Consider the following 13707-nt stretch of genomic DNA (forward strand, 5'->3'; position numbering starts at 1 on the left):
GAGGGACAAAAAGCTGCCCTCATAATCAAATACAAAACTGAGGCTTGTTTTTGTTTTTTTAAAGCAAGATAAAATAGTCCTATCAAAACAAAGCATCCTGATATTTGTCTGCAGGCTGCGTGCACTGTTCTTAAAAAACAAAAAACACCACTTCTCATGCCTATAAATAAAAAAGTTTATTCAAAGATATACATAAACTCATATTACTTATACACACACCATTTTCAGGAAGTTAATACTGCTCCATAATTTATCTTTGTGTTGCTGTTTACACAATAAATCCCAAATCTCGGGGGGAGGAGGAATAAAAAATACTTAAATGTGATGCTAACATATCCTGATCAATACTCACCACATACCTTTCTCAAAAGTGTTCCAAAGGACACACTCAATGTAATTCCAGAGAATAACACCTTGGCCCTAATCATTTTCCTTAAAAGCTCTGCCATTTGACAGGTGCTTCACTTAACTAAAGTCTGCATAACTGATAGGATAAACTCAGGACAGGTTTCTTTTACACATGTGTACTACGGCACAAGAGAAGTTTTAAGAAACTCGCCAGAGATTAAAAAGTGGGAAAGGGAACCCCAGAAAAGAGTGATTTAGTTTATACCAAATCAAGTGTTTTTTACATTTTTGCAGTGAAAAAGTTGACAGCAAATAGTGCCAGACTTCTTATCATGGGATTTCCAAGGACAAGATTCATTCAGATTGACAGGAATCCTGGTTTCTCATGCAGATGTTCAAAAACTATGAACCAATTACTATGGATATGAATTTGCCATTAAAACATAAAAGAGAATCCTAAAGTTTTTCATTTATTTCTAGTATTTCAATCTATTTTACTCCTGAGTACCTAAAATGTCCCAATGAAATCTGCATTCACTCTAAAGCAACTCTTGCACTTGTGTACCAGGAGTCAGGAAACAAGAAATGTTCATGGGACACAGCTGGTGACAGCAAAACAGAATCAAAGACATAGGCTAAAGGTCCATGAGTCGTGGAAGATTAACACAATATTAATCTTTATATTAACAGAGCAATGAAATGAGTGAACTACAGCCACATATCCTTTTCATAAAAAAGCTCAAAAGAAAAACAAACTAAACACACAGTTTGAGCACACAGACATTATGTTATGAAACTTTAAAAAAAAACGCAAGGGAATGGTAAACAAAATACACTAGACTGAAATGATTACCTCGGTAAGGACAGGCAGAGGTATAAGACAGATAAGAAACTCATAAACATATGCAAGTTTTGGTAATATTCCAACTTTTGGTTTGGAGATGGAAAGCATGGATTTTTATTACATTTTTATCTCTTTATACTCTACTGTGTACAGCATACTTTAATACTGTGTTGTGCGTGTTCATACCTTTGTGGCATTAAATACACTTTGAATACTTTGCTTAAAAAGTTTTAATTAACATACAATAAACTTCATATACTTAAAAGTGTAAAATGTGATCTGTTTTGACACAGGAAATTATCACAATTGAGATAATAAGCCAATAACCCAGAAATTCTCCTCCTGTACACCTTTGCAATCCCTGTTTCCCTTAAATACATTTTAAAACGTAAAAGAAAAAAAAGTTTAAAAGATAACCTGTTTGGGAAATATAAATGTGCATATTCTGCAGAAAGAAAACATTTTCCCTTGAAGCCCTGGACTAAGGGTAACTCGGCAAAATGTCCTAAAATTGGTAACATAAATATTACATAACTAACCTTAAAAGTCTATGGGATTTTACATTAAAAAACAAATTCCGAATTTGATTTGACAGAGGACTTTAAACTTCTTGCTCGGAGCACTGAATCAGTAATAACGAACCAGTTTTTTAACCACCAAACAACTTATACATGGTCTGTGTGTAACTTCTTCACACTGCTGAACAACTAATCTGTGTGAAAATAATCATCGCAGCGTCTTAATCGTGTGGTTGGTTTGGCATAAAGTTGCGACATAAAAGTTAAAATCATCTCAAACGCAATATTCTGTCCTTGTTTACGTAGTTAGAAGGCAAAGTGAAAATACTACTCCAGAGGAAAATCGAGAAATTCTGAGTCCACCCAACAAAAGCAGAGGAAAGAGAGATCCCCCTGTGCCCCTTTCCTTGTCTGACTTGCTAGACTTTCCCCCTGGCCGGCTGCTGGAAACACGGCAGGTGAAAAATCATTCCAAGAAGGGCTCGGGCTGGGAGGCGTCAGGCGGGGAACTTGACCCGGGCCGGTGACAGGGACGCGCCAGAGGGCGCCCGGGGTCCCTCCGGCCCCCGCCCGCCAACTGCTCGGAATCGGAGGACTGCGCCAGCTCCCCACCCCCCCAGGCCCGGGGGGAGTGGGGGGGGTCCCACCTCAGCGCGCCGCCCCCGCCCCCAGCGGGAAGCCCGGGACCGCAAGGGCCTGCCGCGCGTCCGGGGGAGTCCGCCGCACCTCGGCCCCTGCCCCCGGGGCCAGGAAGCCCCTCAACCCTCAGTAAAAGCCCGGCCCGTGCCCGCGGGCGGCGGCCGGCCCACCACCTGCTGCGCCCGCCGGCCGCCCTCCGCTTCCGGCTCCCCTGGGCCGGGAGGGGCCGGGGGCGGGCCTGGCGTCGCCTTAGCCGGAGGGGGAAGGGAGCGGGAGGGGGAAGGGAGGCGCCGGTCGCCGGGGCCCCGCGGGCCCCGCTCCTCACCTGGCGGCGGCTCCCTCCGCCTGACGCGCTGCTTGCCGCCGCCGGTCGCCGCCGGTGAATGGGGACAGGTGAGGCCGCTAAACCCCTGGTCGCTCCGGCCCCGCCGCCGCCGGGCCCTCCGTCCGCTGTTTATTAAACTTTTCTGTTTGGTTGTTCGGTCTGTGACGCGACTACGGGGCAGAGCTCCGCGATTGGCCGGCGCCCGGCGCTGACGCGGCAACCCCCGCCCGCAGCCTGATTATTACCGGCCGGGGCGGAGCCGCAGGCCGGCGCCGGCCGGGAGGGGCGGGGTCAGGGCTCGGAGTAAGCGGCGATTGGCTGGAGCGTAAGAGGAGGTGGGGCGAAGCAAGGGGAGACGCTCCTCCGGCCTCTCCGCCTCCACTGTCCTTCCTCCGCCGGGGCTTCTTCCCGGCGGCAGCGGGGGCGACAACCGGAGGACGTTTCTTGGGGTCTAGCGGAGATTCATCGAGTCTGGGGCGGTAGGTTCAGGTCCCTTTGCTACCACGAAGGGGGCTGCATGTTCCTGCGCCAGATCGAGTAGCCAGAAAGAGTTGCGCTTCACCTGCCAGTTGTGCAAGAAGGAATTCTGAGCTTTCCCCAACGTGCATCATTGTGCCCTCACCCCCCATTTTTGCAAGCGCAGAGTCCAAGGCCTGGGGCACTACTCTGCCCGGTTCTGAGCCACTGCTTGGAAAGATAAGGAAAACTAGTAGAAGCGAGCATGCACAGGTGTGTCCCCCGACACACACACACACATATGCATGGACGCACACGCCCCACAGGCACTCAGACCCCTTTGCAAAACTCTTTGCAGAAGCGCACATCCACTTCCTAGCTGAGTGGACTTCGCAACTACTGCGCTGGGGCGTGGGGTGCTGAGCAGAACGGCTCCCCCGCAGCTTCTCACCCTTGGGCTCCGGTGCAGTACAAGAAGTACAAGCTCATAGTTCAAGGTCATTCAGTCCTGCCATGATTAGAGGGGTTCAGATGGGTCTGGCAGGTAGAAGGTGGACCGAGTCCTGCGGGTCCTTTTTAGTTTTATATTTGATGTTTTGTTTAGAACTATTTTGGAAGAAATTTTCATGCTAAAAAAATAGAGTAAAAAATATTATTTGGTTACTGAGCTTTTTTGGTGCCCCTTAAGATTTTCCGTTTCAAAATTCTCACCATCCTCACCCTAGTTGGATCTCACTTGTGGGGAGAGAGATAGTGATGTGACTGACTGTAAATCTAAGGTATTTTGCAATAGGCCTTTGGGATAAGAAGAGGTTAATTATAGAGGAGAGATAGGGGCCAGAAAGTTTTCAAGGAGGAGGTGGCATTGGTTTTTGGCACTGTGAGTGTGTAAGGCTCAGCCTGCTGGCAACCTGGAGAAACATTTTCTTGCTCACCTAAAGAGGCTGGAAAATGCAGTGTGGGGTTGGAAGAACAGAATGTGAACGGTTGTGAGGTGACAAACAGATGCTTTAGCGGCAAAGTAAGGAACATCCTGTAAAGTTAAACCTAGTGTGAGCATTAGAAGGGGGACTTGCCCGGGAATGTTGATTTAAAAGGCATTCAAAGTTAATTTTCGGAGAAGGCAATGGCAACCCACTCCAGTACTCTTGCCTGGAGAATCTCATGGACTGAGGAGCCTGATGGGCTGTACCATGGGATCTCGAAGAGTCAGACATGACTGAGCGACTTCACTTTCACTTTTCACTTTCATGCATTGGAGAAGGAAATGGCAACCCACTCCAGTGTTCTTACCTGGAGAATCCCAGGGACGGTGGAGCCTGGTGGGCTGCCGTCTATGGGGTCGCACAGAATCAGACCCGACTGAAGCGACTTAGCAGCAGCAGCAGCAAATTTAATTGTAAAAGCATACATACAAACAATGGACTCACCCAGCACAAGAGAATTTTGCTCAAGGTCATCATCCCTGATAATGCAGACCTGGAGATCAGGTTATAATGGAGACGAGAGATCATTTTAGAGTCAGTTATTTGACAGATCCTCAAAGCCACATTGAGTCCTTGACTTAGTGGAAAATAGGAAAGCATCATAGAACAAGAACTATAAAAAAGAGAGGAAATGGTGAATTAGAACAATTTGGTAGATTCTTCCAATACTAGGAATAATTTTGCAGCCTGGGCCACCTGGGGTACTTTCAGCTGTTCACTGCCCTCTTGTCCCCAGGTAGAAGATCTATATGGAAGGAACTTAGGATTTTGGCCAGGATTCAGGTTCCTAATCAGATGAGTAGCTCAGTGACCTTGATCAATACTCATAACCTCCTTGGGTCTCAGTTTTTTAATGAGTTTGGAAAACCTCAGCAAACAAAGATCATTCCCTTTGTAGATTCTTCATTATCATGGGGGAAACACAAATATAAAACCCAGTTAGGTCTTTTTGTTGTGAGTAAGAAGATGGTAAGTAGTATAGATTGAAGAAAAAGTAGAGCAGGGTGGTGGATGGGAGAGGTTGGGTCACCATGTTCAACAGGGTTGTCAAGGTGGGCTTCACTGAGAAAGTGAGGTTTGAACAGAAGGTATAGTCATGAAAACCTGGGAGAAGAACATTCCAGACTGAGAGAACTGTTGCAGGAATGGGGACCCCCTTCCAGGGCCTGAGAGTGGGCTCCTTAACGCTCAGAAATGAATTGTCGGAGGAGACACACAGGCTGACAAAGCAAGAGACTATTGGGAAGGGGTGCCCAGGTAGAAAGCAGCAGGATAAGGGGACCCAGGAGACCAGATCTGCTGTGTGGCTCAGGTTTTATGGTGATGGAGTTAGATTCCAAATTGTCTCTGGTTAATCATCTTGCTTGGCCCGTATGTGGTGACTCAGGGTCCTTCCGGTGGCGGGTGCATCACTCAGCCTAGATGGATTCCAGTGGAGGACTCTGGGAGGTTGGCAGGACATGTGGCATCTCCTTTTGACCTTTACCGAATTCTTCCGGTTTGCTGGTGGCTTGTTCTGTGTTTCTTACCAGGACCTCCTGTCATGAAATAAGTCATGCACATGGTTACTGTGCTGCCTGGATAGGGTGGGTGGTTTCAGTCAGCGTTCCCTGTAACAGAACTGCCAGAACGTGGGTCCCCAGGCAGGAATGGCAAGGAAAGTGATCCTGAAACCGGGTGAGCTGGGGAGAGTAGGAAAGGAAGTTAGAGAGGTTGGGAGGACTTGCTCACGTAGGACCTTGGGGGCCGTGGGCTTTGACTGTGAGTGAAAGGTGGAAGTGCAGCCAATGCAAGGTTTTGAGCAGAAAAGTCACGTGATCTGACTTAGATTTTAAAGGGTCATTCTGCCTGTCGTATTGAGAGTAGACCAACATGGCAAAAAGTGTAGAAACAGGATCTTTTAGGACAGACTGTCGGCATCCACAGCTTCCCCCATGGTTCAGTGGTAAAGAATCCACCTACAATGCAAGAAACACAGGAGGCGCAGATTCAGTCCCTAGATCAGGAAGATCCCCTGGAGAAGGGCATGACAACCCACTCCAGTATTCTTGCCTGGAGAAGCCCATGGACAGAGGAGCCTGGCAGGTTGCAGTCCATGGAGTCGCAAAGTCAGACATGAATGAAGGAACCAAGCACGCACGCACATTAGCATCCATGTGAGACATAGTGGTTACCTGGACCAGGTGACAGTGGGAACAGTGAGAAGTGGTCAGATTCTGGCTATAATCTGAAGGTAGAACCAACAGTTTCCTCATAGATGGGATGGAGGGTGGGAGAGAGAAGAGGTAAAGGTAATATCCAGGTTTGGGGCTTGTGTAGCTGATAGAGGGAGCCAGAAGGGAGATCGGGAGATTGTTCCTGCACACACGGCACTGGAGATTCTGTCTACACATCCTAGTGGAGACATCAGGCAGGCAGTTGGATGTATAACCCTGGAGTATGTTGCACAGGTGTCGGAGGGATACAGGTTAGGGAGTCATCTTCATAAATGGCACTTAAAGCCTTGAGATGGATCAGGAAGTGAGTACTCAGAAGACCAAGGACTGAGCCCTGGGGGCTCTGACAACTCAGAGTTCACAGAGAAGTGTAGGAATTCATGGGGGAGACCAAGAAGGAGGAATCAGAGGATGAAGGAAAACAGAGTTTGGTGTCCTGGAAGCCAAATGAAACACTGTCACACGGAGTGTCAAAAGCTGCTGATCGTTCAAGTATGAAGAGGACTGAGAATTGACTGTTGCATTTAAGGATGTGGAATTCACCTTGGAGAGTGTCACTTGGGTGGGGGGGTAGAAACCTGATGGGAGTGGTGATAAAATTTTCTTATTGGGGATTTGTGGGGGGGGGGGTTAACATAACACAGTGAGTCTCCTACATGCGAACCTTTAAGTTGCAAACTTTCAAAGATGTGAGTGTGCATGCCAACCCTATGTGCCAGCTGTTATACTGTACTTTCCAAGGTACTGTACTGTAAGATTCAAAATGTTTTCTTTATTTTTTGTGTTTGTTGTATTATTTGTGTGAAAAATACTATAAACCTGTGACAGTACAGTATTATATAGCCAATTCTGTTAGTTGGGTACCTAGGCTAACTTTGTTGGACTTTTGAACAAATTGGACTTAACCAACTCACTCTTGGAATGAAACTTGCATTTATATAGAGGACTGGGGCTTCTCTGACCATTAAAACAGTAAAGAATGTGCCTGCAATGCAAGAGACCTGGGTTGGGAAGATCCCCTGGAGAAGTGAATGGCTAGCCACTCCAGTATTCTTGCCTGGGAAATCCCATGGACAGAGGAGCCTGGTAGGCTACAATCCATGGGGTCAAAAAGAGTCTGACGTGACTGAGTGACTAACACTTACAGTTTTCCATTTTTTTTACAGTAATATTGTGAAGGATCTTTGTGAACTGGCAAGGACGTGAGCAAGTTCATAGGGATTTTGTCTTAAATTTCATTACACTTCTTGCCCAGTGTATCATTGTATTAACCTTGTCACCTAACACAGTTGGGTATTCACGGATATTTGTTATGAATTTACAGAAATTGGTTTATGTGGCCTATTCGCTCCTCTGTGTCCCAAGTCTGTACTGAGAGATGACAGCATTGCATAATGATTTGGAATTCAGATAGATCACCGCCCCTAATTAGCTTTATGAAAATGAAAGTGTTCGTGTCCAACTCTTTGTAACCCCATGGACTGTAGCCTGCCAGGCTCCTCTGTGCTTGGAATTCTCCAGGAAAGAATACTGGAGTGAGTAGCCATTCCCTTCTCCAAGGGATCTTTCCAACCCAGGGATCAAACATAGGTCCCTCATGTTGCAGGCAGATTCTTTACCATCTGAACCACCAGGGAGGCTGATTAGCTTTGTGATCTTGTGCAAATTATGTAAAATGGGCAAAAACCTACCTCAAAGGGTTGTTATGTGGATTAAAAGCTACTGCATTTGTATCCATCCAGTGAACATTGCATGCTGACTTTCTGCCAGCCTGTGTTGTTAAGTACCAGGACATAGCAGGAAGAAAGAGAGCTAAAGGCCCCCCTCTCATTGACATGGTTATATAAAACTTACTGGCAGGGTGTACATAAACCAGCGTTTATAGCATAGGCACCTAATAGATGCTCAGTAAATGATCATTTGCTTTATTGTCTCCAGTCCTTCCTCTTTCCTGTGCTCCAGACTACAAGATCTAGTGTCTGCTCATCAGAGGCATTCGATGTGTCCAAAGTTCATTTTCTTCCCCCAAACACATTCTTACCTCCTTTGGTCCCAGTTTTGACCAACGGCGACACCTCATATTCAGTAATTAAAGCTAGAGCCTCATCCTTTTCCTGTCTTTATAAAGTTTTTTTTAAGAAAACCTTTATTGAGGTTTAATACACATGCCATAGAATTCACTCATTGAAAGGACACAATTCAAAGAAAGACAAATATTATATGATATCACTTATATGTGGACTCTAAAAAATAATACAAATGAACTTACTTATAAAACAGAAACATACTCACAGATATAGAAAACAAATTTATGAAAGGGGAAGAGGGGGAGGGATCAATTAGGAGTATAGGATCAACAGATAACATGACTATATATAAAATAGATAAAAAAGATTTATGGTATAGCACAGGGAACTTTATTCAATACCTTGTAATAACCTATAATGGAAATGTTATATATATCATACATTCAGTTATAATACATATAACTGAATCACTTTGCTGTACACCTGACCCTAATACAGTATTGTAAATCAACTATAGTTCAGTTTTTTAAAAGGGTACAATTCAGTAGTTTTCAGTATATTCACAGAGTTGTACTGATATCACCATAATCAATTTTAGAACATTTTATTACCCTCTAAAAAAACCCTCTACCCATTAACAGACACTGTCTTTCCCCCCAACCTTATACAACCACTTACTTTGTGTCTCTATAGATCTGCCTATTTTAGTCAAACATGGAATCACACAATACACGGCCTTCTATGACTGGCTTCTTTCACTTAGCATGGTATTTTTGAGGTTCACCTGTGTTGTGTCGATGCTTTAGTCTTTTTTGTTGCTGAATCGTATTTCATTATACAGACATACCCCATTTTATTTATCTATCAGTTCATGGATATTTGAGTTGTTTCTACTTTTTGCCTACCCTGAATGGTGCTACTTCGAGCATTTGTATACAAGTTTTTGTGGAGGCATATGTGTTCATTTCTCTTGAGTATACCTAAAAGTGGAATTATGGTAAGTCTATTGTCTAGTCATTTGAAGAAGTACTAGACTGTTTTCAGAGAGGCTATATCACTCTATACTCCCATCAGCAAAGAATGAGTTTCACTTTCTCCACACCCTTGACAATGTTATTCTTTGGCCACACTGGGCATCATGTGCGATCTTAATTCCCCTACCAGGGATCAACTTTGAGCCCCAGACAATGGAAGTGTGGAGGCCTCACCACTGGACTACCAGGGAAGTCCTGACAACACATATCTTCTTGATTGTAACCATCCTGTTGAGTGTGAAGTGGTATCTTGTGATTTTGCTTTTACGTTTCCTAATGGCTACTGACCATCGTTCCATGTACTTATTGGTTATTTGTATCTCATCTTTGAAAAAGAGTCTACTCAGATCCATTGCCCATTTTTAAACTGAGTTATTGATCTTTTCATTGTTGGCTGTGAGAGTTCTTTACATATTCTGAGTACAAACCCCTTATCAGGTACATAATTTGCAGATATCATCTCCCGTTCATGGATTGTCTTTTCACTTGCTTAATGGTGGCAACATTTTAGAGTTTTAAATTTTGACTCATCCTTTTCTTAAGTCTTCCCTTCCCCAACATCTAATGAGTCACAAATTTCACTGATTCTTCCTTAGAAATGTAAGGAATCTCCGAAATGTACTCCACCCGCACTGTCCTGTACAATCCCCTTGTTATTTCTCACCTGAATATAACCACTGGGCTTCACAAGTGGCTCAGTGGGAAAGAATCCACCTGCCAATGCAGGAGAAGAAGGAGATATAAGTTCGATCCCTGAGTCGGGAAGATCCCCTGGAGAAGGAAATGGCGGCCCACTCCAGTATTCTTGCCTGGGAAATCCCATGGACAGAGGAGCCTGGCAGGCTACATGTAGTTCATAGGGTCACAAGAGTCGGACACGACTTAGCAAATAACAACACTGAAATCTCAGTAAAGTATTTATGAACTTCAGTTAATAATAATGTACCAGTATTGGTTCATTAATTGTGACAAATGTACAGTAAGTAGTTGATAGTAGGAGAAACTGGGTGCTCCATCCTATCTTTATAACTTTTCTATAAATCTAAAAATTATTCTAACACAACACTGTAAAGCAACTATACTCCAGAAAATTATTTTAAAAAGAAATTAAAACTGTTCTAAAATAATTATTTAAAAAAACCTCTCAGTAACCCCTCTGACAGCCATCAGAACCTGTTTTCTCTCACGCATCAGTGCCCTGCCTTGGCCAGGCCCTGGACCAGCAGGCCCCACTCCTGGCCGCTTCTGCAGTGTGTCCTCTTCAGTGAGAGACAGTCGGATGCCCAGCCGTTGCTGAGAACCCACCATTGATGATGCTGGACAGTTTCCTTTCTTATTTTTGTTTTCTGTCTGCCTCTTAGGATACACTTTTTTCCTATTTACCCCTAACTCTGTGCCCTGAAAAGCTGACCCAAATAGATGCCCTCAGAGAGCATCCTTGTCTTTCGGCTTCCATCTGGGGTTGATCCTCGGGAAACCCTGGCAGAAGGTGGGAGGGAGGAAGGATCGTGAAGTTAGGTTACCATTTTTGGTTCTAGTCCTGCCTGGTCACAGAAGCTTACACAGCTCCCGTCCTCGTGGCCTTTTCCATTCAGCTACTCATCCAGGTTCCAGTAACACTGGATCCCCTGATCCGTTATCTGCCTGCAGCACAGCCTTCACTCAGCACTAAGGGTGTTGTCCTGAGAGGTAGCACCTGGCAACCCCTCTGGTGCCTGGATACCAGGTAGATGTGTGTTTGCCCCTTTGTGCGCCCTCAATATTGTGCTTGTACTTGTTAAGTCACTTCAGTCTTGTCTGACTGTTTGTGACACTGTGGACCGTAACCTGCCAGGCTCCTCTGTCCATGTGATTTCCCAGGCAAGAATACTGGAATGGGTTGTCATTTCTTCCTCCAGAGGATATTCCCCACCCAGGGATCGAGCCCACGTCTCTTAAGTCTCTTGCATGAGCAGGCAGATTCTCTACCACTAGTGCCACCTTGTAAGTCCCAAGCTCAGTATATGTTTGTCAAATGAATTGGTCAACAAATCACAGAGTGTTAAAGTTACAAGAAACCCTGGCCAAAAAGCAGCTCAGTGATTAGAACACTGGGCACTCAGTGCTGGGCTTAAATTGTGGCTCCTTCACGTACCAGGTGAGTGATATGGGGTAAGTTAAGTTCTTTGAGCTTCAATTCCTTATCTTCAAAGTGAAGATAATTCCATTTTCTTTACTACATCGATTAAATGTAAAAAGAATTTATGCAAAGTGCTTGGCACAGTGTCTGGCACAAAAACATTCAGTAAACAGTAGTTATAAATGTTGTCTAATTAGTTATCTAATCCATTCATGGCTAAAATTATGTGGCCTCTTGCAATAAATAAATGAGTAGCCTGCAGACAATTAGCAAGCAACTAGAAGGAACTGGCCAGCAAAGCTGTAAACACAGGCAACCTAACCAGGAAGCGAAGAAATGCAAATAATAGTGAGAGACTATGTCTTGCCTCCAAAATTAGGAAATTGCTTTCATAATATGTAAAGCTGGAAAAGGACATAACCAAGACTCTCAATTATGCAGTTTGGGGCCTCCACAATAGTAGAACACCATAGTCTTCAAAGTTTAAAATGCAGGACTTCCTTGGTGGTCCAGTGGCTAAGACTCGGTGCTTCCAACGCAGGTTCCATTCCTGGTCAGGAAACTGGATCTCCCATGCCTCAATTAAGATTTCACATACCACAAGGATGATAGAAGATCCTATGTGCCACAACTAAGACCCACCACAGTCCAATGAGTGTTAGCTGCTCAGTTGTGTCCAAATCTTTGTGACCCCACGGACTGTAGCCCACCAGGCTCCTCTGTCCATGGATTTCTCAGGCAAGAATATTGGACTGGGTAGCTTTCCCTTCTCCAGGGGATCTTCCCGACCCAGGGATCAAACCTAGGTCTGCATTGCAGGCAGATTCTTTACCATCTGAGCCACTAGGAAAGCATGTTTCAGTCCAATAAAGAAATTTTAAAAAATAAATATAAAAAAAATGCCACCTAAACATCTGTCAATAAGGGAACAACTGACTAAATTTTGTACAGCCATCCTGTGAGTGACTGTGCAGCTGTGGAATACAATTAAGTTCATCTCCAGGTTGAGGGGCTTCCCAAGTAGTTCAGTCAGTAAAGCATCTCCAGGTTGACCACCGCACAAGGGAGCCCACTGCAGTCTCTTCTTATTCACCTGTTGCACCAATTCCTGCCTCCTGCCCAATTCTGAGTCTGGAGATTCACACCCACTCCTCATCTGGAAATGGAGGGTGCGCTGTTTGGAGACCAAGGGACCCTGTGTCCAGGGAGTTCAGGTTATGTGTGGGTAAGAGCGTGGATGCTGTGGATAACCAGACCCCTTTGTACCCTTGGCAGAGCTGATCAGCTTGTGTAGTAATACCCTAACAAACATATTTTATCTGAGGAAGGGGTGCCTTTTTCTAAATCTGGGAAAAGGTAGAGGCAATTCAAGGCTGTTAAAGGCCCTTTTGACTTATGTGTATATGACCAAAGCAAGTTGCATAACAATAGATATGGTGTGATTCCATCTAAATAAATATGTACATACATGTCAATGCATACAAAAGATGGTCACCAGCAGCTGTTGCTGGACAGGGAAATATGGGTAGGGAAGGAAGGAAGGAGACTGAGATTTTTCTTTTTTCTTTGTACTTTGAATTTTTTACACTTTGAATGCATTCACATGCTGCTTGTGTAATTTAAAAAATAAAATCAGGAATAACAGCAAAGAAATGCTACATGAGTTTCAATAACTATATATTCAGTTGAATATTTCAGTTTACAGGCAGTCTGTAAACTGCCTGTAGAATTTAAGTGAATAAAACCAAAGATTTAGGAAAGTATTTCGGTAATATATTAAGTGACAAGGCAAGTCACAGAACAGTACTATGTTAAAGTCATATTTATGTTAAAAACAGACACAGGGACTTCTTTGGTGGTCCAGTGGCTAAGACTCTGAGTTCCCAATGCAGGTGACCCAGGTTTGATCCATGGTCAGGTAACTAGATCCCACATTCTGCAACTAAGAGATCCCATATGCCACAACAAAAATTGAAGATCTGCATACTGTAACTAAGACCGGGCACAGACAAAAAAAATAATTTTTTAAAAAGAAAAGATCTCCAGAGGATTTTTATGCATGTTACACTTTGAGAAGCACTAGTTTGGATCACAGACTTGGCTCGTCAGTGCATGGGCCCCTAGAACAAGGGTCTAGGCCCAAAGGTGAGACCACCACTGAGCAGGACCAACTAGCAGGACAGTACAGGGTCCCC

At 44.5% G+C, this 13707-nt stretch overlaps 1 protein-coding gene across 2 annotated transcripts in view; it reads right to left on the reverse strand.

Annotated features, from left to right (window-relative positions):
* The window catches only part of ZFAND6 (zinc finger AN1-type containing 6), a 51269-nt gene extending 48461 nt beyond the window's left edge, over positions 1-2808 (reverse strand). For both annotated transcript variants that reach the window (XM_081546746.1, XM_081546745.1), the window contains exon 1: positions 2675-2808. The gene's annotated coding sequence lies outside the window, so the exon portion shown is untranslated. The remainder of the gene's footprint in view (positions 1-2674) is intronic.
* Positions 2809-13707: the final 10899 nt, after the last annotated feature.

This window comes from Giraffa tippelskirchi, chromosome 12 (genome assembly GCF_054371585.1).
Source record: "Giraffa tippelskirchi isolate mGirTip1 chromosome 12, T2T-mGirTip1v1.2.pri, whole genome shotgun sequence".
In the NCBI taxonomy this organism is placed as follows: Eukaryota; Metazoa; Chordata; class Mammalia; order Artiodactyla; family Giraffidae; genus Giraffa; species Giraffa tippelskirchi.